This window comes from Macaca nemestrina, chromosome Y (genome assembly GCF_043159975.1).
Source record: "Macaca nemestrina isolate mMacNem1 chromosome Y, mMacNem.hap1, whole genome shotgun sequence".
NCBI lineage: Eukaryota > Metazoa > Chordata > Mammalia > Primates > Cercopithecidae > Macaca > Macaca nemestrina.
The window spans coordinates 2,994,444-3,018,087 of NC_092146.1; the positions used below are offsets into that span (position 1 = coordinate 2,994,444).

Genomic DNA, 23,644 nt, shown 5'->3' on the forward strand with positions numbered 1-23,644 from the left:
TGGATTAGAGACTTAAATGTTAGACCTAATACCATAAAAACCCTAGAGGAAAAGCTAGGTAGCACCATTCAGGACATAGGCATGGGCAAAGACTTCATGTCTAAAACACCAAAAGCAATGGCAGCAAAAGCCAAAATTGACAATGGGATCTAATTAAACTAAAGAGCTTCTGCACAGCAAAAGAAACTACCATCAGAGTGAACAGGCAACCTACAGAATGGGAGAAAATTTTTGCAACCTACTCATCTGACAAAGGGCTAATATCCAGAACCTACAAAGAACTCAAACAAATTTACAAGAAAAAAACAAACAGCCCCATCAAAAAGTGGGCAAAGGATATGAACAGACATTTCTCAAAAGAAGACATTCATACAGCCAACAGACACATGAAAAAATGCTCATCATCACTGGCCATCAGAGAAATGCAAATCAAAACCACAGTGAGATACCATCTCACACCAGTTAGAATGGCGATCATTAAAAAGTCAGGAAACAACAGGTGCTGGAGAGGATGTGGAGAAATAGGAACACTTTTACACTGTTGGTGGGATTGTAAACTAGTTCAGCCATTATGGAAAACAGTATGGCAATTCCTCAAGGATCTAGAACTAGATGTACCATATGACCCAGCCATCCCATTGCTGGGTATATACCCAAAGGATTATAAATCATGCTGCTATAAAGACACATGCACACGTATGTTTATTGCGGCACTATTCACAATAGCAAAGACTTGGAATCAACCCAAATGTCCATCAGTGACAGACTGGATTAAGAAAATGTGGCACATATACACCATGGAATACTATGCAGCCATAAAAAAGGATGAGTTCATGTCCTTTGTAGGGACATGGATGCAGCTGGAAACTATCATTCTTAGCAAACTATCACAAGAACAGAAAACCAAACACCGCATGTTCTCACTCATAGGTGGGAACTGAACAATGAGATCACTTGGACTCGGGAAGGGGAACATCACACACTGGGGCCTATCATGGGGAGGGGGGCGGGGGGAGGGGGGAGGGATTGCATTGGGAGTTATACCTGATGTAAATGATGAGTTGATGGGTGCTGACGAGTTGATGGGTGCAGCACACCAACATGGCACAAGTATACATATGTAACAAACCTGCACGTTATGCACATGTACCCTAGAACTTAAAGTATAATAATTAAAAAAAAAAGAATTCAAGATTATTAAAAGGAATGGGCCTCTTCTGATTAGTAGTAATTCTCAAAATTATAACTTGTAATAGTGTCAGACTAGCACAAGAGTTGATATTGTACAAATGCATTGGTTCTGTCTCTAGCATATAAATGAAATAGACAGTTCATCTAGTCATTTTAGCAAGAGTTACTGGAACAATTTTTTCCTCAAAGTCAAACCCTCTATAATTGGAGTTTGAAGTGTCAACACTTACCATAATCTGGTAATGATTGATTTTAATCTGGTGCATGTGAGTGTGTGTGGTTGCATTGTGTGTAGTTGTTTAGTGTGTATTCCTTGCAAGAAATTGTAAAAGTTGCATCGTGGAAAATATGAAGAAAATGGGGGAAGGGCTTTACTCTCTCTTGCCAGTAAAGTTTTAACTGAGTTGGGTTTAAGATTTTGCAACATGATTTCAAGAAGATATTTTCAAGGTCCCCTACTGAATAATGTCAGTTCATATGCTGCTTCAATATGACCTCTTTTTTCTTCAAGAAATGAGAAGAGGGATATATATTCTTTTCTGTCGGTTTCAGAAGTCTGCTCAATCTGAAGCCACCTCATTTACATTAAATAGTGGAATCTGGGTGATGTAATAAAGTGTGGAACAGTGCCAGTGGTAGAATTTAAGAATGTTTTTGCTCTCACTGCTGATGGGTCTAGTTAGACTTCCTAGAGAAACATTAGGTGGTTTATGTTTGACCTACTATCTTTTAAAAATCTCTTCTTTTTTTTCAGTCTTGGTAGTCCTAGCTCTAAGAGACCAGCCTCATTACAATATATGCTCTTTTACCTGTCTTCTTTAAGATTAAGATCCCTGAAGAAAGGAATCTCTAAAAGTCATAGTTCAGTAATATTCTGACACCACAGTTTCAGATTTTAACCTAGAACCATCTGTGTGGCCCACCCATAATGGCAGCTCTGAGTTAATGGGAGATTACAAATGGTACGTTGTATTACCACAGGGTCACTGTGGTAGTTCACACATTGGACATCCAGAATTTCAACTATCTGTAGAAAACCCTGAAAAGCTTGTTTTCTCTGTTATGATGAGCAAAATGCCCAGTGTCTATACAAGATTTTCAAACACATACAAACACAGTGTTGCCTCCAAAATACAAAAAGGAAACTATAAAATTAAAATGAATAATAATCTCAAAATTGAGATGAAGATAATCTTTGTGCAAGTGGATTTTATTTTTAAAAAATTAGGCCAGGCGCGGTGGCTCAAGCCTGTAATCCCAGCACTTTGGGAGGCCGAGGCGGGCGGATCACGAGGTCAGGAGATCGAGACCATCCTGGCTGACACAGTGAAACCCCGTCTCTACTAAAAAATACAAAAAACTAGCCGGGCGAGGTGGCAGGCGCCTGTAGTCCCAGCTACTGGGGAGGCTGAGGCAGGAGAATGGCGTGAACCCGGGAGGCGGAGCTTGTAGTGAGCTGAGATCCGGCCACTGCACTCCAGCCTGGGCGGCAGAGCGAGACTCCATCTCAAAAAAAAAAAAAAAAAAAAATTAACGTAGTATGTGAATATGTCCAAGCTCAGATTCTCAGAAGCTAACCTTGAGATAAGAATTGGTCTGTAAGTTATTTAATAAAGAAATATGCTGGCTGAGCATGGTGGCTCACACCTGTAACCCCAGCACTTTGGGAGGCTGAGGCAGAAGGATCACTTGCAGTCAAGAGTTCAAGACCAACCTGGCCAACATAGTGAAACCCCATCTCTATTGAAAATACAAAAATTAGCCAGAAACAAACCTGTAATCCTAGCTACTGAAAAGGTTGAGGTAGGAGAAGCACTTGAACTGGGGAGGCAGAGGTTGCAGTGAATTGAGATCATGCCACTGCACAGCCTGGATAACAAAGCGAGATTGCATCTCAAAAAATAAAAGAAAAAAGAATCCAAAGAAGTATGCAGATAAAGCAATGAGTGAGGCAGGTGAGGGAAGTCAAGTAAGGGTGTGATTTCAGAAAAAGTCCTGCAGAGGTTGACTCTGCTAGTGGCTTTGGAGTGTGAGGTGGGCTTCAGAGTTTACCTTACCCAAATCAAAAGATCCAGATTCCATCCATCCCTCTGAACTTGCTGCAGATATAAGTCACTGGTCAAGGGGCCTTCCTGGGGTGGAGAGAAACAGAATCCCAAGGCATCGCAGTGTTTTTGGGGAAGAAGCCCAGGCACAAGGTTTTAGCAGTCACACTGGCAAGAGGGGAGTATTGAGGGCTCCTGTGAGAGACCTAGCATTGTCCTCTAAAGACTGCTACTGACAGTCATTCCTTGCAACGGAATAGGGTGTGCTCCCCATCCATGACCCCAGCAACTGTATAGAGACACAGCAGCACAGTTAATGCCTCAATTCCAGTAACTCCCAATTGGTGCCCTAGCCATTCCTTTGGAGTTCTGCTATCTGTGTCTTCACTGTCTCAAAGCTTTACTCTGTCTACTGGTAAATTGGTGGCTTTACCTTCTAAGAATGAAAATTGTTTTATCTGTAAGATGCAAAGAAGAATAGTTGACCTAAATAGCATAAGAGGATTAAATTAGATACTTCAGTAAAGTTATCAGCATATAAGAAGTATGCAGGAAGTATGAAATACCTCTGTCTTGTTGAAAATTTTAAAGGAACTAAAAATTGTATACCTGCCTTAAGGCATTCTTTTTTACTATCACTCAAAATGAAATAGTTTCTTAGTTTTAATTGTGTCTCTCTTGCCACAAGTTACTGTTATTTCTCCTCTACCCTCTTCCCCTCCTCTGTCTCCCCTTTCTCTTCCTTCTCTTCCCTCTTTCTCCGTTTCCTTTTTCTGTACTCGTTCCAATTTTTCTACTTTTTTCTTTTTTTCTAATTTTTCTTCATCATCTGTCTTCTTGTAATTCAAATTTTTTCTAATATTTTCTCTTCAACTTCTCTGCCTCTTCCTATTACTGCTCCTTCTCCTCCTCTTTTTACTGTAGATACATGCAAATATTTTCCATAGCCTTTAAGAGAAACTTAGCTGCGTGGCAGCCTGTAGAGAAATTCCTTAAGTGTAGGATCTCCCGCATGACTGCATTTGTCACACATAGCAGGCAACTGGGAAGTGTTGACTCTGGAGGTGGAGGAAAGTGGTTGGATTGAGATCCGTCTTTGCCAAGTGCCAGCCTGTTTGACCGTCCTGAACATTTCTAAACCTCAGCCTCTCCATCTGTAACGTTTTAACAATGATGCCAACATTGCCAAGGTGTTGCAAAATAAAGGGTATATCATATGGAAAATTGGCTGACTTACCATATGAAATTGACTAATAATGAATCATGGAAGGAATTACACTTGTGCCACCAGTATATAGGGAACCCTTGTTATATGCAAGGTAATTTGCTAAGTGCTGGCTGTATCAAGAAAGCCATCTTCTCTAATAAGCCTTTTATGTCTTGTATGAAGAAAATGTTTTTCGTGTAGCCTCAAAATTATCCTTCAATCTCCTTTCTATTAGACATTGAGGAGATATCCTGAAAGTTTTTGGACCTTAACCCAGAACCACCAAAGTATGCAAGAACTATTAAATATTAAATATATATTTATATATAAGTATGTATTTAAAATATATTTATAAATAAATATATTTGAGAATATATTTATATATAAATATTAATATATAAAACATTAATATATTTAAATAATATATAATGTATAAAATATTAAATATATAAAAATATATGTAATATATGATATATTAAAATATTAAATATATATTTATATATTTAAATGATATATATTTAATATATAAAATATTAAATATGTATTTTCTTTCCTTTGGGGGGACCTGAGATAGATTTGTGGCATTATGTTATTCTCATTCTTGTCATGTTATGCACAAAATCCACCTCTTGACACACTTATTCTTTTCTTATGGTTTTAGAACACATCTAAAAATCTTTGATCCATAGAGACCATCTTGTCATATTTTTTCTTGCTTATGGTTTCAGAACACTATTCCAAACAATGTGCTTTCTTTTGCCATATTTTTTAACACTCGGAATGAGTATCCTAACATTTCTTCTCTTGCTTCTGGTGATCCAGATCTTGCTCTCAAGTGGAAAGCTGTCATGCCTGGTGTTTCTATTTTGAAATATGTACCATATTTACTAAATCATATTTGCCAGAGAAAGTCTGTCGGCCCAAACATTTCAAAATCTGCACTCATTATTGTATAGATTGAGATAATTTTTTCCCTGTTTTATCCATCTGTTGATGACTGAAACTCATTTACTGGCAAATATTCTTTGAATGAGTTTCCTATTAGCATTGCTTAAAGAATATTAACAATAATGATATGCAAAAGTGTATATTCTGTATTACTCAAATAAACTGAATTTCTCAACCCACTTGACAGTTTAAAATTGCCATTAAAAAGAACTTGACTTTCAATGAGAATTAAATGGTGTTTATTGTGGTGACTGATTATTAGCATAAGAACCATGCCTTTTCCTGCTACCGCAGAGGAAATAATTCAATTAGTCTATTAGTGTAAATTTTCTGATTTTAATACATTAATCTGTGGCCTGTGGCTGATAGAAAAGAAATTAACACGGACTTTTTGACTGTGAAATTAGTTGGACGTTCCCGGGGAAGAAAATTAATTATTAATGTGCTTTATTTAAGATTGCCAAGTTTTTTATGATAAATGATGTAATTATGAGATGTCAAGTATACAAATAGTCATGCATCAACATTTCAGCTTATGAATTCCAACATTCACCATTGTGTATGACATATTCATCCCATTTAATTGCTCATTAGAGGGAAGGGAAAGTCATTGTTCTCTTCAATTTCCCTGTGATTTTTCAGTCAGTAAAGTTTGAAAATGTTGAATGCTAATGCACAAAATTTCTGATAACAGCCTTGTGTTTCATTTTCAGCTAAGACCAAAATCAATAAAATTCAAGGTAAAGTAGGGTAAGGCAATAGAAGGGGGAACAAACCTTTACAAAATGGCAAGTTGGGTGAAGTTTGTCTTCAACTCCTTCTCATCTCTCTTTTTCCCTTTCTCTCACCCATTCAGGAGTGTGTGAATGAGTCTTTGTTGCTTTGATGGTGAATTCAAGGGTGTCAGGAGCTTCCACCTTTCCCAGAAATTCTCTTCTTCCCTCATTAATCAGTGTCCCCATTCATTCTGTTACAGCATGCATACCACTGAATAGCATCAGAAGAATTCAGGACCACCTCTCCATGGCCACAGATACAAGAGTCATGGCTGATAAAGTACATAATGTTCTTTAAAATCCTGCAATACCTTGAAATAAGTTTATATATTTGTTCATCACATCTGTGTTTATCAGTTTTAGATATACAAACTCGGTTCCCAGTTAGTTATCCAATCCAACACTAATCTGGGTATTGCTATTTTGGAAATTTTGGTATAGCAAATGGTGTTTTGTAGCTGTGGTTAAAGTCTGTAATCAGCTAACATTAAGTAAGGTAGGTGATCCAGGACTATTGACGTGGACCAGTGTAATTACAGGAGTCCTCATCAAGGGAGGCAAGTGAAGATATAATGAAAGAATCAGAAAGAGAAGATATGATGATGAGGGTAGTAGTTGAAGTGATGTCCTTTGTGAAAATAAATTTATCAAATTGAAGCTGTTTGAATGTTAAATTATTTTGAGGCTTGGAGAAATGTAATTGTGATCTGAGTCATGCAGCCAGGAGCCATAACCTTTGCTTCACCGATGATAAATTAACCCTCTTTCTAACTTTTTCTTGTTTGTAAAATGTTCGGAGAAACTAAATAGCACCAGAGAGATGACTCCTTCACTGTTAATTACTGACCTTTTATTATAGATTAACTGCCTTCTTTCTTTGCTTTCACCCAATTCAGACCAGATGGTGCAAAAGATCCCATGGCTATTAAATTGCTTAAGATAATAATTTCTTCAAATAAAATAAAAATTATTTTCTAGAGACAGGGCCTCACTCAGTAGTCCAGTGCAGGGATGTGATCATAGCTCATTGCAACCTTGCACTCCTGGGTTCGAGCAGTCCTCCTACTTCAGCCTCTTGAAGAGATGCAACGACAGGTACAAGCCACCATGGCTGTCTTAATATTGGCTGTTAAATATACCTTTCCTTAAAAGGAATAATCTGCAACAAATCAAATTGCTGCAACTCAAAACCCACTCTTACTTGAAAGTGTTATAATCATGGTAAACGCTTTATTTGCTTAAATGAGTGTGAAGCCTTAACCTTTTCACCTCTGAGCTCTGACTGCATTCCTTTGAAGTTTTTACTTCCAAAGAGGACAAATTCAAACTTTGCTGTTGAAAAGCTTTTTAAAATTATATTCTGATCCCTTTGATTATTTCAGGTTGACACCTTTGATGATGGAGGAAGGAGCCACCAGGCAAAGAATACAGGTAGTGTGCTGTGTTCATGGTGGAAAGGCATGAAAACAGATTCTCTCTTGGAGCCTTAAGGAAAAACAGCCCTGCCAACAGTTTGATTTCAGCTCACTGAGACCCATTTCAGACTTCTTACTCCAGAATTATAGGTTAATACATTTGTATTGTTTTGAACCACTAAGCATGTGGTAATTTGCTACTGCACCAGTAGGAAACAAATATACCATGGGATACCTGTGAAATTATGCAAGTGTGTAAAATCTACTATTTATTCAATCTATAAACACTGCTTTAAAGCCTATATGCATGCAAATCCTTTTGCAATAACTGCCTCACCTCTAGAGGCATGCTACATAGGTTGACACCATTGACCAAAACAGACAAGTGTGGGCCAGATAATAACACCCATCAGTCCCTGCTACTCTTTCCCTTCTAGCTCATCGTATAATCTCATGATCCTTCTCCAGGCAGCCATATCCAGGCTTTCAGGATGAAACCTGTCAGCTTTCCCCATTGGACCTGTATCTTGTTTTCTTCCCTTTTTGTTACCTGAGGCAGGCAGAATTCTAAGATGCACCCTAAGATTCCCAGCCCCTGGTATATATGCTGTATGTATTCCCCTCCCCTTGAGGATAGGCAGAACCAGTAAATATGATGGATGCCACTCCCGTGATTCCATCCTTAATCAGTTTACATTGAGTTTACCAAAAGGAAGATCATCTGCATGGGACTGATGAAGCCAGCAGAGCCATTAAAATGGACAAGTAGCAGCAGAACCTGTTATATTCAACAAAGAAAGCAAATAGCCATGTTGTGAACTCCCTGTGGGGACCATGTGGCAAGAAACTTCAGGCAGCTACTAGCTGAACATTGTCTTCGGAAGTGACCAGAAGGAAAGCAGAAACCTCAAACACACAAGTAGAGGAAAATGTATTCTGCCAACAACCTTGTGAGCTGAGAAGGAGACCGTGAGCTTGATTATGAAAAAAAACACAGCCCAGCTGAAACCTTGGTTTCAACCTGGTGGGAACTGAACAGGGAACCCAGCTAACCATTTCCAGATGCCTAACTCATAGAAACTGAGATAGCAACTGGTGTTGCTGTAAGCCACTAAGTTGGTGGTCATTTGTCATGCAGCAATTGCAAATAATACACCATCTTGCAAAAATAATTCTTCAGTTTGCTATCACCAATGCACAAAATTAATTTAAACTATATTATTAATAGTTTATAACCATACATGTTCTACAGAACAAGATAAATGCTTTTCTAAAATGAAAAGAAGTTGTAGTCTGAGCAGAATGGGTGCTTGGAAGAGATACTTCCCTTCAAAGTAACTTTCCCTTCCAATCCCCTTCAATAATTCCTCCTTGCTTACTTGGAATGCTAGGCCACCTCAGGTAGCAAGGAGATATGCCATACTTTCTAGATTACTGCTGTTCAAGCTGGCTTCCAAATCCTGTCATTTCCATGACCTTGGGGGTCTTTGTCACTCACTGGACCTTGTGCACAATCATGGCCTCATGTAAGCATTTGCCCTTTGTGAAGTGTAGGTTCCATCTCCTCAAGGTGTGTTTGTAAGTCACTGTATGTATGGAATGAGAAGACTTGGTTTCTATCCTTGTATACTCTACTGTTTGCACCTTTTGTGGCAAGTTGTTTACTCTCTCTGCATCAAATACAATGAAAGTCATAATACTTGAAGGGCTTTGTGAAGCTCATATGATTCAGCTCATCCAAAAATAGTTGACACATAGCCTTTCAACTAGTAAGTGCTCAATAGATGTTTATGCACTTGTTCCAGAAGCATGGCACCAGTGATAGTTTATGACACGATATAATTTACCTGCACCATGAAAATGCCATCTCCAACATTCAGGTTATTTAGCAGCCTATAAGGGCACAAGGAAGTCATACCTTTGTTAGCTGTCTGGGGCACAATCAACTGGACAACCCATGTCTTGCATGAAGTATTGAGCTCAATGCAACGCTGCCTCTGAAGCTTCCTGCAAGAGAAAAGCATAAATTTCCCCCATAGCAAAGGCACCTTGCTCCCTCAACAGCAAACTCCCTGGAGTATGACATTTTGAGAGCAAGAGTCAAAGAAGGAGAGGAATTTGAAGGCAATATATTAAGAGGTCTGCTCACTCAAGACTGTAAATGAAGAGAGCAGAATGTCCAGTGCATCTGGAAAGTCTCCCTCATTAGACATGCTAAGAGGAGGCATGTCTATGAAATGCTAATGAAACCAATCTTATTCACATGTGAAGTTCTAAATATTTTCCCCTTTCTCACCATGATTTAAAGAGTAACTGGTTTCTAGATAAAATTGCCTTACCATACTTCTAGCAAATTACACCAATGTAAAGTCTGTTTGAAGTTAGTAATGGCACCTGTTTAAGTTGCTTTTGGGAGAACTTTCACAGAGCAAGGTCTTTCTTTCCTTTTGCTGTTTCTATAACTAATGGTGTGCTTCTTTCCAAAATATAAACCTGTCAAAGGGATTATGCCTCACTGGAAATGATGAATACACTAATGGAAATTTTGCATTATCCTCCTAAATTGTAATCCTATTGTGTATTTCCTACAATGGTCTTTTTTTCTTCTTCTCATTCCAAAGCATACACCGGATGATAAATCCCAGGAAACATTTGACAGATTTGGTAAAAATCCTATGAGCAAAACTATTTTGAAAGCTACACTTGAAGCAGAAAAAGTGGAGCAAAAAGATAGAGATAGATTCAGTGCTGGGGGCTGATGAAATAGTGTTACATGAAGCATAAAGAAAGCTTTATAGTTCTCTGTTATTGTATGTTGAATGTGTAGGTGAATAATCAGAATGGATTTGAAGGAAAATATGAGTCAGAGAAAACTAAAGTTCACTAGGAGTGAGCATAAAGGACTATTAGATAGCTTCAAAGAAATTATGCCCATGCTCAGACTGAGTGTTTTGCAGCATATAAGGAAGATTTAAAGACATGAGCATAGACACACCCTCACAAAACTGGAGGAACCCCAGGCATGGTGGGTTATGTTCGTAATCCCAACACTTTGGGAGGATGAGGCCAGAGGATCGCTTGTGCCCAAGAGTTAAACACCAGCCTGGCCAACATGGTAGGGCCCCATCACTACAGAAAATACTGAAGAAAGAAAGAAAACCTGAGAGAGATATAAAGGAGTAAAAACTCTGCACTCAGGAAAACACCCTAGTTTTCTAAAATGGGAGGAAGAAACTTATGTTCAATAAATTACATACCTTTTTGCATCACACTAATTCCTAGTTACATATTAAATAAATAAAGGAAATCTACCATTATCTCCTTAATTACTGTGCTACCTGAGAGAAAGATCCTAATAGAGCCATCCACGTAGCCAAACATCCATCTATTTGTTCATAAATTACTTAGATAGTATGTAAGTACTGTAAGTACAAGGGCTATGATAGGCACCTATTGGATGATGGTAAATAAAAGAGGATGCTTTGACATTTTTCTCTCACACAGAGCCTTCTAGTTAGGATATGTGTGCAAAAGTTGTGGTCATTATTATTACAGAAAAGCAAGCAGGATAATTAGAAGATTCCAGATCAGAGATAAATTGCCCTGTCTGAGAACATTGTAGAAGGCTTAAGTGTTAGAAGGTCCTCCTTCTCTTTAGAATTCCTTAAAAGAACTGATATTTAAAGAGGAGTTTAAAAGTGTATATTTTTTCTTTGTGGCCAAGTCAGTGCTTAATAATCTCTAGAATTCATGCTTCTCTGGCAAAAGCTGGATTTGAGACATGGCCTCGGATCATTGCCCAAGTGTGGTCCCCAGCCTATTCTCCTTTGTTGATTAAGAGTTGGACCATCAGGCACCACTAACCTGAGGAGCCCAGTCAAGCACACTGGAGATGCTGGAAGAGGAAGCTCTGGGGTTGACTAGGATGCTCCTCCAAGCCCAGCTCTGGGCACTTCTCTAGGAGGCCCTTCTGCTCCTCTTTCTGGGAACAAGGAATAGAGAAAAACTTGGCTCTTGTATGGAACCATGAAGAAAGAAAAAGAGAATTGGAAGAAAAGATAAAACAGAGTAACCTTGTCCATGGCATATGTGGCCCCGTTCTGCAGTAGGGTTCCCTTCCTCTCCCCTGCCCCATCTGTCATACACCACTCTGTGTCTACATTCACTGGAAACTACAACTTTAGGAAGGCAATGAGTGGGGCAGGGACAATCCTGACAGATCATACACATCTAGTATGGACCTGCATCTGGTGTGGGCCTTGGTGGTGGAAGTGAGGAGAGGGGTGTCAGAGACAAAAGAAGGCCCTTCATAGTGTAAGACGGGGTCATGTTGTGTATTATATCAATATATGTATAAAAGTTATCCAGAGAAACAGAACCAATAATAAGTAGATAGGTAGTTGATAGGTAGATAGATAACAAATAGATAGGACAAATTGATCGATAGATAAATGACAAATAGATGATAGATACCTAGATGATAGATAAAGATAGATACAGATATGATGACTGATTTTGAAGAATTGACCCATCCAGTTTGAGGGGAAAATAAGTGGGAAATCTTTAGGGGAAGTTGCCAGTTAAAGATTCAAGTAAGATCAGATGTTGCATTCTTGAGTTTGAAGAATAGAAACTCAGCAGAATTTCCATGTTGCCACAGAATTCTTTCTTCTTTGAGAGACCTCAGTTTTTGCTCTAAGGCCTTCAGCTGAATGAATAAGGTCTACCTACATAATAGAGGGTGATCTGATTCACTTATAAAGTCGAATGCTTTAAAAGTAATGTCTAAAAAACACCTTCACAGCAACATCTAGACCAGTGTTTGGCCAAACAGCTGGTCATCATAGTCAAGCCCAGTTGACACATGAAACTACCCATTGCAATACAACTAAAGTCACAAGGGGAAAGACAGACCCTATTTTGAGATATTTCAGCAGATGTGCACATGGTGATGGAATGTCAGATGATGGAAATAGGGCCAGGGAAGTGCACATTCTCTCTTTCAGCTACTCATCATAAAATAAATAATTTAGCTGCTCAGTCAGTATTTACTGAGGTCTAAGGTAAGCCAGACACTGTCCTGGGTACTGTGGACACAGAAGTGAATGAAACAGTAAAGCTCCTTGCCTTCAGGGAGTTGACAGCCAAGGCCAGGGTCAGTGAACTATAAATAGGGGCCAGGTCTGGCTTGCTGCTTGTTTTTGCAAATAAAGTTTTATCTGGATTGGGCCATGGCCACTCATTTACATGCTGTACCTGCTTTTTCTGCTACATCAGTAGAGTTCAATAGTCACAATGTGGCAGGTCAATTCTCCCTGAGAACTACACAGACAGACCTGCATGACAGTCACACTGACAGACCTGCATAATACTCCAGTTATACAGGCAAATTTTCACAGTGCTGCTGTATTAGTCAGGGTTCTCTTAAAGGGATAGAGCCAAGATAGATTAGATAGAGAGAGAGAGAGAGAGAGAGAGAGATAATAGAGATAGATGTAGATTAGCTATAGATAGATATAAAAAGATTAGATATAGATTAGATATAGATAGATATAAAGAGGAGTTTATTAAGATTAACTTACATGATCACAGTGTCCCACAGTAGGGTGTCTGCAAGCTGAGGAACAAAGAGAGTCAGTCCAAGTTCCAAAACTGAAGAACTTGGGAGTCTGATGTTTGAAGGTAGGAAGCATCCAGCATGGGAGAAAGATGAAGGGTGGGAGGCTATGTCTGTATTTCCTTTTCACATTTTTCTGCCTGCTTTATATTTAATGGAAGCTGATTAGATTGTGCCCACGAGATTAAGGGTGGGTCTGCCTTCCCCAGCCCACTGACTCAAATGTTAATCTCTTTTGGCAACACCTTACAGACACACCCAGGATTAATACTTTGTATCCCTCAATCCAATCAAGTTGACACCCAGTACTAACCATCACAGCTGCGTTACTATTTAGCAAATAATTAAACCTAGGGAAATGGGTGCCCAGACATCAAAGATAGATGAAACATATGGTCAGTAAGAGACTTGCATGGGATTCTGCCTTGCTGGAGAAAGCCAAAATAATGGAGACAGCTATGCATTCCTAGAGGCAAGACCTGTTGGGTCAATGAAATATGAGAAGAGTCAAGGTGACAGATTTATTGGGTAGACAGATATTGGATAGATTTATTGAATACATAGTGTAATGCAGCTCTCCGGACCAGCTGTAAATGAGATAAGACAGAAATAATCACTCTGGCATGACAGACCTCGTTAATCAGAATTTAGGAGACAGGCCTTGAAGGTACTGGGGTCCTCACAGCTTGATCAGACTTAGAAAGCATCTTTTTGGCCTCTGCACTCCTAGTTGAAACAAAATTACTTACCTATAGACTTAGGTGAATGCTACACTTCCTATAGGCACATAACTCCAACCTATATGAGGACCAAAAAATTTTAACACTTTGTTTTGGTCTACTGGAATTATCTCCAACCTTCTCCCTGCATCTGGTTACAGCAATACATTTTTTTCTTTCCTAGTTTGTCTGCATCTCATTATTGGGCTGCAAGAAAACACAGCCGGACCCAGCTCAGTGTCGACAACAACAGCAAAACCTAAAATATTTCCCCTCCGACCCTTTACAGAAAAAGCTTTCCAGTTCCTGGTGCAGGCCTTTGCATAGCAGGGCAGTGAAGCCTAAGTGACTTCCTTCTTTCATTCTGTTGACTAACACCAAAGGTGGATTGATTGCTTCTTCAAAAATAAGAAGTCAGAAAATTAGCATGGATATTTTAAAATCTTAAGAAAAAATAACTTCTAGTAGCAATAGTGTTTACTATAGAAACTAGACAAAAAGTTTAAAAATTGCATCTGCTACTAGAATCAAGAAGGGAGGCTTCAAGGACAAGAGGCAGAGAGAGCAAGCAAAAATGGAAAACATAACAGAATTAGATACAGATACCACAAGAGATGAAAACGTAAACTCAGACGTGGACCACGTCAGTTTCAAGGAAACCAAAATTACAAGAACCAGAATTAAAACCTGCCCTGGATAGCAAAAGATCTAAACTGGCATAGAGAAAAAGCTGAATCAATTAAATAGAAAATTAGATACTCTAAGGATTGAAAGAAAAAGAACAAAGTACATGAGAAACACAAGATAGGTACAGAGATTGAGTGTAAAGAAATTAATTTTCTCTATAAGCCATCAGAATAATTGAAAAAGAAGCAATTACAGCTTTTATTATGTAACTATTGTGCCCTAGGTATTGGAGTAAGTACTTTACATTCATCATCAATTTACTCATTGCAACAATCCTTTGAAACATAAACTATTTTTTTTTTTTTTGAGGAAAAAGATGTAGGGAGCCTGGGAAGCCTATAAATTGCCCATAGTTAGCTACTTAACAAATAAACCAGAAATCAAACTCTAGAGTGACTAAACTTAATACCTGATATTCCGTGCCCCTAATGAAAGAACAAACAATAAAAATTTTACTGAAAGAAAAAAAAAATCCAACTTTGTAAATCAGTATGATTGATGCTCATTGTGTACTAAGCAAAGTAATGATGAGTGATGTAGGTATACAAACATGTCACTTTTTGCAAAACAATAAAAGGTCCACTACCTTTTATTATAGGGATGATTTCAGACACCCTAGAAGACAATAACATGGTGAGCAAAACCATGCATTTTCAGGCGTTACTAACAGGAATGCATTGTTTGCTTGAAGGAAAGGTAATGGCATTCTACACCTGACAAGTCACTTCTAGAATAAGGTCCAGTCTAGGAGCCTTTTTTTTTTTTTTTTTTTTTTTGAGACAGAGTCTTGCTCTCGCCCAGGCTAAAGTACCGTAGTGCAATCCAGGCTCACTTCAAGCTCCGCCTCCTGGGTTTACTTAAGCCATTCTCCTGCCTCAGCCTCCTGAGCAGCTGGGACCACAGGTGCCTGCCAACACACCCGGCTAATTTTTTGTATTTTTAGTACAGATGGGATTTCACCATGTTGGCCAGGATGGTCTCATAGGAGCCATTTTCAAGGACATTCTTAAATCTTCACACTTATAAGGCAACCAGCTGGACACATCTTGGGTAACTGTTCAAGGGAAGTGTGCAGGCAAATGCTGATCACCTGAAGAGGAGAAAACCACCCAGGAAGTGGCAGGGGATATTAAAACAGGGAAAGTTCTGTTGTTAAAAGTTACAGGGCATGTGATAGGTGTATAGCTCACTTCTTCAGTGCCCTGCTGCTCAAACCCCTGGGGGGAGCATGCAGATGTGCAAGTTGTGGGGCTCTGATCCCATGGAAGTGTCGAGGGATGAATATTTACAGTTCTTGAAATCCCAGTGAGCATATGTTACCATGTGCTCTTTTAGTTTAGCTGTCCGTGGGGAGCTTGTGTTAATCAGCTCAGTTAGGCCCCCTGCCTTACTGCAAGGACAGAGGGCTGTCTGTATCCTGGGGTTTTGGTCTTGGTGTGCCAGAAGAATCAGATTATATGTGGGCTTGGAGAATTAGTGCAAGGTTTTATTGTTTGAAAGTAGCTCTCAGCAGATGGGGGAGCCAGAAGGGAGATAGAGTGGGAAGGTGGTTTTCCGCTAGAGTTGGCCACCCAGCAGCCAGGCTGCAACCACCCCAGCTAAACTCCACATCATTCCTTATGTTGATGGCCTTCTGGCCTGGCATCTGCCAATGCCTATCAATGTGCTCTTAAACCAATTCATTCCTCTCAATGTCCAGCTGTTTGTGTCTTCTTCTACCAGTGTGTTCCTCTTGATGTCTAGTAGCTTGTGTGCCTGCCCACTAGGGTCTTGGGGTTTTTACAGGCACAGAATGGGGGCATGGCAGGTCAGGGTGGTCTTGCAAAATGCAACAATTGGGCTGCAAGATGGAAACGCCTGTCCTCACCTAGGTGCATGAGGACACAGACCTGGAGGTAGAGCACTAGCCAGGAACCACACCCTCCTTTACCCAGCACTTTCTTGCTCCCTTCCTGTATCATTTCCCACCTCTGAAGAGATACATCTAACTGCATTAGAATATGGATGATGAGCAGTCTTAGTAGCTTCCTGCTGACAGAGGGTGTTGTTTTGGGATAAACAGCGGTCAGATTCCTCCCAGAGGTCTATCTAGAGGTTCCTATCAAAGGGAAGTCATTGTCTGAGGCTCTGGTTGCCTGACCCTTTGGAATTACGACTTCAAAGTAAGAGAGAAAAAAACAAGTTTTATAAGGTTAAGTATGCATCAGTTAAACATGTGTTATACAAGGAAATAATCTAGTGCCAACAGGGAAAAGAAGTGAAATATACTAACAACAGCGTTGTACCCCAAGCTATTTCACCTTGGCGAAATAAGTTAAAGTTTTTATGGGAGCAGTTAAACTTTAGAAGAGAAATAACTGTTCTTGCCATGTCCTTAACAGTTAACAAGCGCACCCTAAAAATTCTGGCATTTGTGGGCTTTCTGGTTAGCCATTAAAACGTCTTTCTCTTTCCTGTATTTCCTCTCTCTTTCCTGAGCCTCCCTGCCCCTATCATAAGAGACCAAGGTGGCCACTTTCAAGAGGTCTTCAAATGTGCTATCTGGTTCCAGTGCCCATTTCTCCAACTTCATCCTGATGTCAGAACCTTCTTAGTAATAAATTTATCATTTAGGATTAGCTGTCCCTCAACTAAATCAGGAGATAGAGAGGTGTGGTTTACCAAGTCCTCTCAGCCTTTTCAGGAAGGCAGTGGGATTTTCATCAAATCCCTGGTCAATCATGGACAACCTAGTAAAATTGAGAGGCTTGGTCTTAGTCCTACATAAGCCCTCCATTATGCACATCTGAACATGTCTCCTTTCCCAGTCTTCCAACTCGTCATTGGGATTCCATTTAAGGTTGTTTGCTGATACTACTTCTCCTCTTGTTAGATAATGTTTGCCCCCTTCTCTGATGCTATATGTGGTACAAAGCTCTGCCCCAGATATCTCTGCTGCCTGCAGAGCAGACTGCTTCTCAATGTTCATCAGGGTCTGATTCAAAAGTAACATAACATCTCTTCAGGAAAGTTCAAATATTTAGGTGAAATTCTGGAAATCCTCTATATATTTATTATAATCATCTGAAAACTTGCCAAGATCCCCCTTAATTTGCTTGAAGTCCTGCAGGGAGAAGGGACCTGGACCTTACTGGGGACAAATTCACTGGTCATCTGTTGGAGGGACAAGAGTGAGACTGGGGCTTGTTTAGGGGAAGGATTTCCAGGAGGGGGCAAGTGAGAAGCTGAAGCTGGAGAGGGTGGTTGGGGTGGACCTGGAGAAGCAGGACTGGAGGGAGCTGGCTCCACTGCCAGGGGTGACTTGAATCTTTAATTCCCTGGGCTTTCCCCTTGTAGCCTTCCCTGAGATGACAAACAGGAGGGCTGGATCATTCCTACACTGTCAGCAAATGTTTGGATTGCCTTGCAAGGTATACAAAGCCTGCACATATGGAGCCTCAGACCATCTGTCCTCATGTCTACAGAAAAGTTCCAACTGTTCCTTCCTAAGGTCAACTCATGCCTTGCTGTGAATCATAATTTGGCCAAACCTTTGTGTAGATGACTACGAGGTGTTTTTTTCTTCAGATTCTGAGGGTCAAAGCAGTCCCAATGATTCAGGATACACTCCAGAGGGGTAGAATCTGGAGGCAGTGAAGAGAGCTGGTTCCTGATTCTGAAAGTCAGGGAATAGCGGCATCCCTCATTTCCCTTCCTTCTTTTAGCAGATGGTTATGAGGTGTTTTTCCTCCAGGTTCTGAGGGTTAAACCAGTCCCAATAGTTCAGGATACACTCCAGAGGAGTAGAATCTGGGGATGGTGAACATTGCTGGCTGCCCATTCTGAAAGACAGGGAATAGAGGCATCCCTCATTTCCCTTCCTTCTTTCAGCAAAAACTCAGGGTGTGATGTAGAAAGAAAGTTAGCATCCTCCATTTACCTTCCACCTTTTATCCCTGAGTCTCAGGGACCTTTGCAGGTGCTGGCCACAGGTACCAATGTGGTGTGTTCCCATGAAGCAGGGAAAATCTGGAGAATAGGAATTAATCACCCTCACCTCTGCCTGCCTTTCTTACTGCTGTTAGCAAACTTTGAGCTCCCTCGGTCTGTTTATGCCATGGAGTATGTTGTGCTTCCATGGATTGAGGGTTTAGCCTACAGGAACTGATCCTGCCCATTTACGTTGTGCCTGTTGCTGGCTTTGGATTCCTCCAACCTGGTCTTTCTAAGGTCTCAGCCTAAAGCTTGGAATCAGGATTGGGACTGAAAAGGTATTTTGGAGGCTTTTCATATCTATTTAAAGTGTCTCAAATATGCCCTGCTGAGTTTGCAGTTATCAGCCAGCAGGGGTCATTCCTCCATTAACTTTCTTACCAGAAACAGTTTTGGGAGGGGGAGTTTCTCTCACTTAGAAAAGGAAAAAAGAGAAAAACAGTTTAAGGGGAAAAACAGGGAGATCCTGAGGGAAGCTCTTTCTTGGTGCAAGTGGACCCATCTAATCTTTTCCCCAGTTCAGACTGGGATGAATTCCTTGTCAATGGGGGAAATGTTTCATTGGCATGATGGGAAAGAAGTGCTCTGAGAGGTCCTAGCTACCACTGATTTTCCCCGCCTTGCCTTGTGGCTGTTGGGTTTGGCCTTTGCCTGCTGTGGACATGCCTAGGCACTCAAGCTTGGAAGGGAAAGGGTAACCAGAGGGGCCCTGAGCCATGCCTGCCTGCAGCTGTCAGGATAGAGGCAGAGGTGGTACATCTGGGAACAACTGGTCTGATTTGCACCTTTGGCAGCTGAGCCAAACACTCATTTTACTTAGTAACATTGCCACAGCCAGTAGCAAAACTCTTAACATTATGAAGGAAGAAATAAGAGTCATTTCAAACTGTGTGAGAGAAAGAAAGAAATAAAGTCTGGGGATTTTCACTGACCTGGATAGGGCAGAGTTTTTAAAACTCCCTGGAGAGAAACAGATTCTCTTACCCGTAGGAAAGACAGAGAGGTGGTAGGGTTTTTGGAAGAGAGGCAGACCCATTGGTTTTGCATTTGCTCACACTCATCTTCTAGGATCTTAGATGAGCCCCCAGTTGAAATGGGAAATGTTCCCTTATCTTCCTTGTAGGATGTGGCTCACTTCTTCAGTTCCACTGCTCAGACTCCTAAAGAGAGCATGCAAATGGGCAGGTTGCAAGGCTCCAACACCATGGCAGTGTCTAGCGGTGAATGTTTACAGCTCCTGAGGCCCCAGTGGATGTGTTACAGGGTGCTTTTTTTTTTTTTTTTTGAGATGGAATCTCACTCTGTCGCTCAGACTGGAGTGCAGTGGTGCCATCTCAGCTCAATGAAACCTGTGCCTCCCAGGTTCAAGTGATTCTCCTGCCTCAGCCTCCTAAATTGCTAGGATTACAACTGTGTGCCCCACGCTTAGCTAATTTTTTTTTTTTTTTTTTTTTTTTTTTTTTTGTATTTTTAGTAGAGATGGGGTTTCACCATGTTGGCCAGGATGGTCTCAATCTCCTGACCTCATGATCAACCCACCTCAGCCTCCCAAAATGCTGGGATTAGAGGTGTAAGCCACCACCCCCAGCCCAGGGTGCTCTTTTAGTTTTGCCATTCATGTGCAGCTTGTTAGTTGGCTCAGTTAGACTCCCTGCCTTATCACAAGGACAGCGGGTTTTTTGTATCCTGGGGTTTCTTGCCTTAGTGTACTTGAAGAATCAGATTACATGTGGGCTTGGAGAATGAGTTCAAGGTTTTAGTGAGTAGAAATAGCTCTCAGCAGATGGGGGAACCACCAGTGAGATGGAATGGGAAGGCAATTTTCCCCTGGAGTTGGGCCACTGAGTCGTCAGGCTCCTCTAATTGCCCTGGCCAAACTCCTTGTCATTTCACCAGATGATGGCCTGGCACCTGCCAATACCTGCCAGTGTGCTCTTATGCTGATGCATTGTTCTCAACATCCAGCTGCTTGTCTTTTTCTGCTGATGCATTTCTCTCAACATCCAGCTACTGTGTCTTATTTTGGCATGTATTCCTCTTGACATGGGTCTCAAGGTTTTTATGGGCACAGGATAGGGGAATGGTGGGTCAGGGTGGTCTTGGTAAAAGAAACATTTGGGCAGGAAAACAGAAATGAGTGCCCTCACCTCAGTCCATGGTCCCAGGTCCAGGAGTGGAAGCCTAGTCAGAGACCATGCCCATCTCTTCCTAGCATTTTCCTGCCCTCCTCCTGTATCAAGATATATTCCAGGAACTGACTGCTGTAACTGGTGTTTAACTTGGGCTACACATGCACAAAGCAAGATTCAGAGCCATTAATGTCAAAGCTTTTGCTGATTCCAATATATTAATCTACAAGGAAATTCTCTAGAAGTGTACATATTCACTTCCCTGCAAACAATTGCATCACATCTAAAGTCTTTGATTCCCAGAAGAATGTGAATTTCTTCTTAAGTAAGTATTTCCTCTTGAAACCCAGAGGGTAAAAGTTCTGCATATTTGGATACACTGTTTATAAAAAGTGTTGGTTGTGGTTTTGGTGGCTCATGCCTGTAATCTTTGGGAGGCAGAGGTGGGCAGATTAAGAGATTGAGACCATTCTCACCAACATGGTGAAACTCCAAGCTGGGCATGGGTGCGCACCTATAATCCCAGCTACTTGGGAGGCTGAGGCAGCAGAGTAACTTGAACCCGGGAGGTGGAGGTTGCAGTGAACCGATATCGCGCCACTGTACTCCAGCTTAGGCGACAGAGTGAGACCCTCACTCAAAAAAAAAAAGTGTTGGCTGGGCGCGGTAGCTCAAGCCTGTAATCCCAGCACTTTGGGAGGCCGAGACGGGCGGATCACGAGGTCAGGAGATCAAGACCATCCTGGCTGACACGGTGAAACCCCCTCTCTACTGAAAAATACAAAAAAATAGCCAGGCGAGGTGGCGGGCACCTGTAGTCCCAGCTACTCGGGAGGCTGAGGTGGGAGAATGGTGTGAACCCGGGAGGTGGAGCTTGCAGTGAGCTGAGATCCGGCCACTGCACTCCAGCCTGGGCGACAGAGCGAGACTCCCTCTCAAAAAAAAAAAAAATTCTAAAAAAAAAAAAAAAAGTGTCAGTATTCTCCCTTAAACTTCACAAATGTCTTACAGAGTAGCTATCTTTAATTCCCTTATTAGAGATAAGAAAATTGAGACATTCAGTGGGTTTTCCAAATGCTAACAGCTTTCAAATTGCAGGTTCAAGCATGAGAACACTAGCAACGTCCAGTTCCCTCCATCCTGCTGAAACTGTTACCCAATAAAAGGATTTGAAGATCTGACGTCACCTAAATAGTCTCTTAGCTTCCTTCTCAGAGGTAAGCATGGAGAATAACACTCAAGTTGATCAGGAAATTTAAGATGTGTTTTATGTGATTTTTATTTGGAAGGCTAAACTTTTCCTAGCCTCACAAACATGAGACTATTTGATACGTTATGCTGGGTGAATATGAGACTTATGTCTGAAATGGTTTTGTTCCTTTCTCAGAGGGTAATATAGTGCCATGCATGAAATAGGCATTTGATATACAAGATATGTGAACTAATTTTCATAGTTAGACCTCTATATTCAGCATATGTTGATGATTGTTGAATGTCCTCCTGTGGACTCTTAGCTGTACAATGCTAACAAAGAAAATTTGTCTATTTCATCCATTTAATTTAGCAAGAGATCAAGGATGAAAAATATAACTGATTATTTTTGTTATGTAACCAAATAACTTCTCTTTTCAGCAAGTTGACAGTTTAACCTAAATACCATCTATATCTAATAGCCCAGGCCCATGATAGAAATAACATAAATATCTAATAGCCCAGGCCCACGGTAGAAAAAGAGCAACTTGCCCTCTGTTAGACATTTTGATAAACAGAAAATGTGAAAACATATTTATCCCCAAACCTTAAAATCATCACTGGAATTTTTTTTGAGCTAGAAACACACAATTCTAATTCTACATTCACCAAATTCAAGGCACAAGAATTATGGAGAAACTCCACCAAATCAATGGAATTCAAAGCTGAAAATTCAGCAACTAATTGGCATCATTGTTGTAACTAGTCAAATGGCATAATTATAGTAGACATATAAGTTACCATTGAAACATATAATTGTTCAACATAACGGTATTATTATGATTTCTGATTATCTGATATGATTTGGATATAAATACCCATAACAGTACTAAGACATTTTTCATCTGTGCATTTTCTTAGTATCTGACTTGGAATTTCATAAGTCTAAAACAGAAAGACCATTTTTTAATAAAAGAAAAAGAAATTATTATTCAACATAATACCCTTTTGAGCATGTGAGTAGAAAGAGATAAAGTATTTAAAGGACATAAAGGATTTATGAAGTCAGTCATTAGGATAACCCTAAACAAGTACTGCAGGTAAAGGCCACAATGCAAGGAAACACCTGTACAAATGTGGACATTATTTCATGTATATTTCATGCCTCCGGAACTTATCATTTTATCTTGAGTTTACCATAAAACTATCCATGAAAATAAGCTTTTTCAGAATACAATACTGTCCATGCCATCTTTGGTTTTAACATTCCTAGGAGAAAACAATGTTTCAAGGAATTTGCACATTAGTTATATGTGTGTCAAAATTTTGTACCCTGTAACAATAAACTAATAATTGAGTTGTACCAAATTCTTTTTAGATATGGATGTTAGATGATCAAAAATATTTTTATTTCATAGAATTTGACATTGGAAGGATTCTTGGAGTGAGAGTTGAGATGCATAGTTCAGGAATTTGTTAGGCACCTTCAGTAAACTATCAGTAGAAGTTCATCCTTCTTGGAAAGCAGTTTTTATTACAGTCATTAATGGGGTCATGAAACCAGAAAGGTCTACCTGGGAGATTCTACCATCCATCTCTGTTGGGTTTAAAATCTTCTCCACAAGCACCTGTCAGATCTTTACTCCAGTTCAGTTTCAACCTTTATAGTAAGGAGGCTCTAACTAATCTTTAAAGTAGAAATCATGAGTTCTCTGCCTACCAACCTGGTAATGCCGGTTAACTTTCT

The 23,644-nt window shown here is 40.2% G+C and overlaps 1 long non-coding RNA gene across 1 annotated transcript in view; it reads left to right on the forward strand.

The window, feature by feature from the left end:
* The window catches only part of LOC139360955 (uncharacterized), a 266,593-nt gene that overhangs the window by 180,592 nt on the left and 62,357 nt on the right, over positions 1-23,644 (forward strand). The window contains exons 4-5 of the long non-coding RNA XR_011618515.1: positions 7,550-7,598; positions 21,805-21,923. This is a non-coding gene — a long non-coding RNA (uncharacterized lncRNA). The remainder of the gene's footprint in view (positions 1-7,549; positions 7,599-21,804; positions 21,924-23,644) is intronic.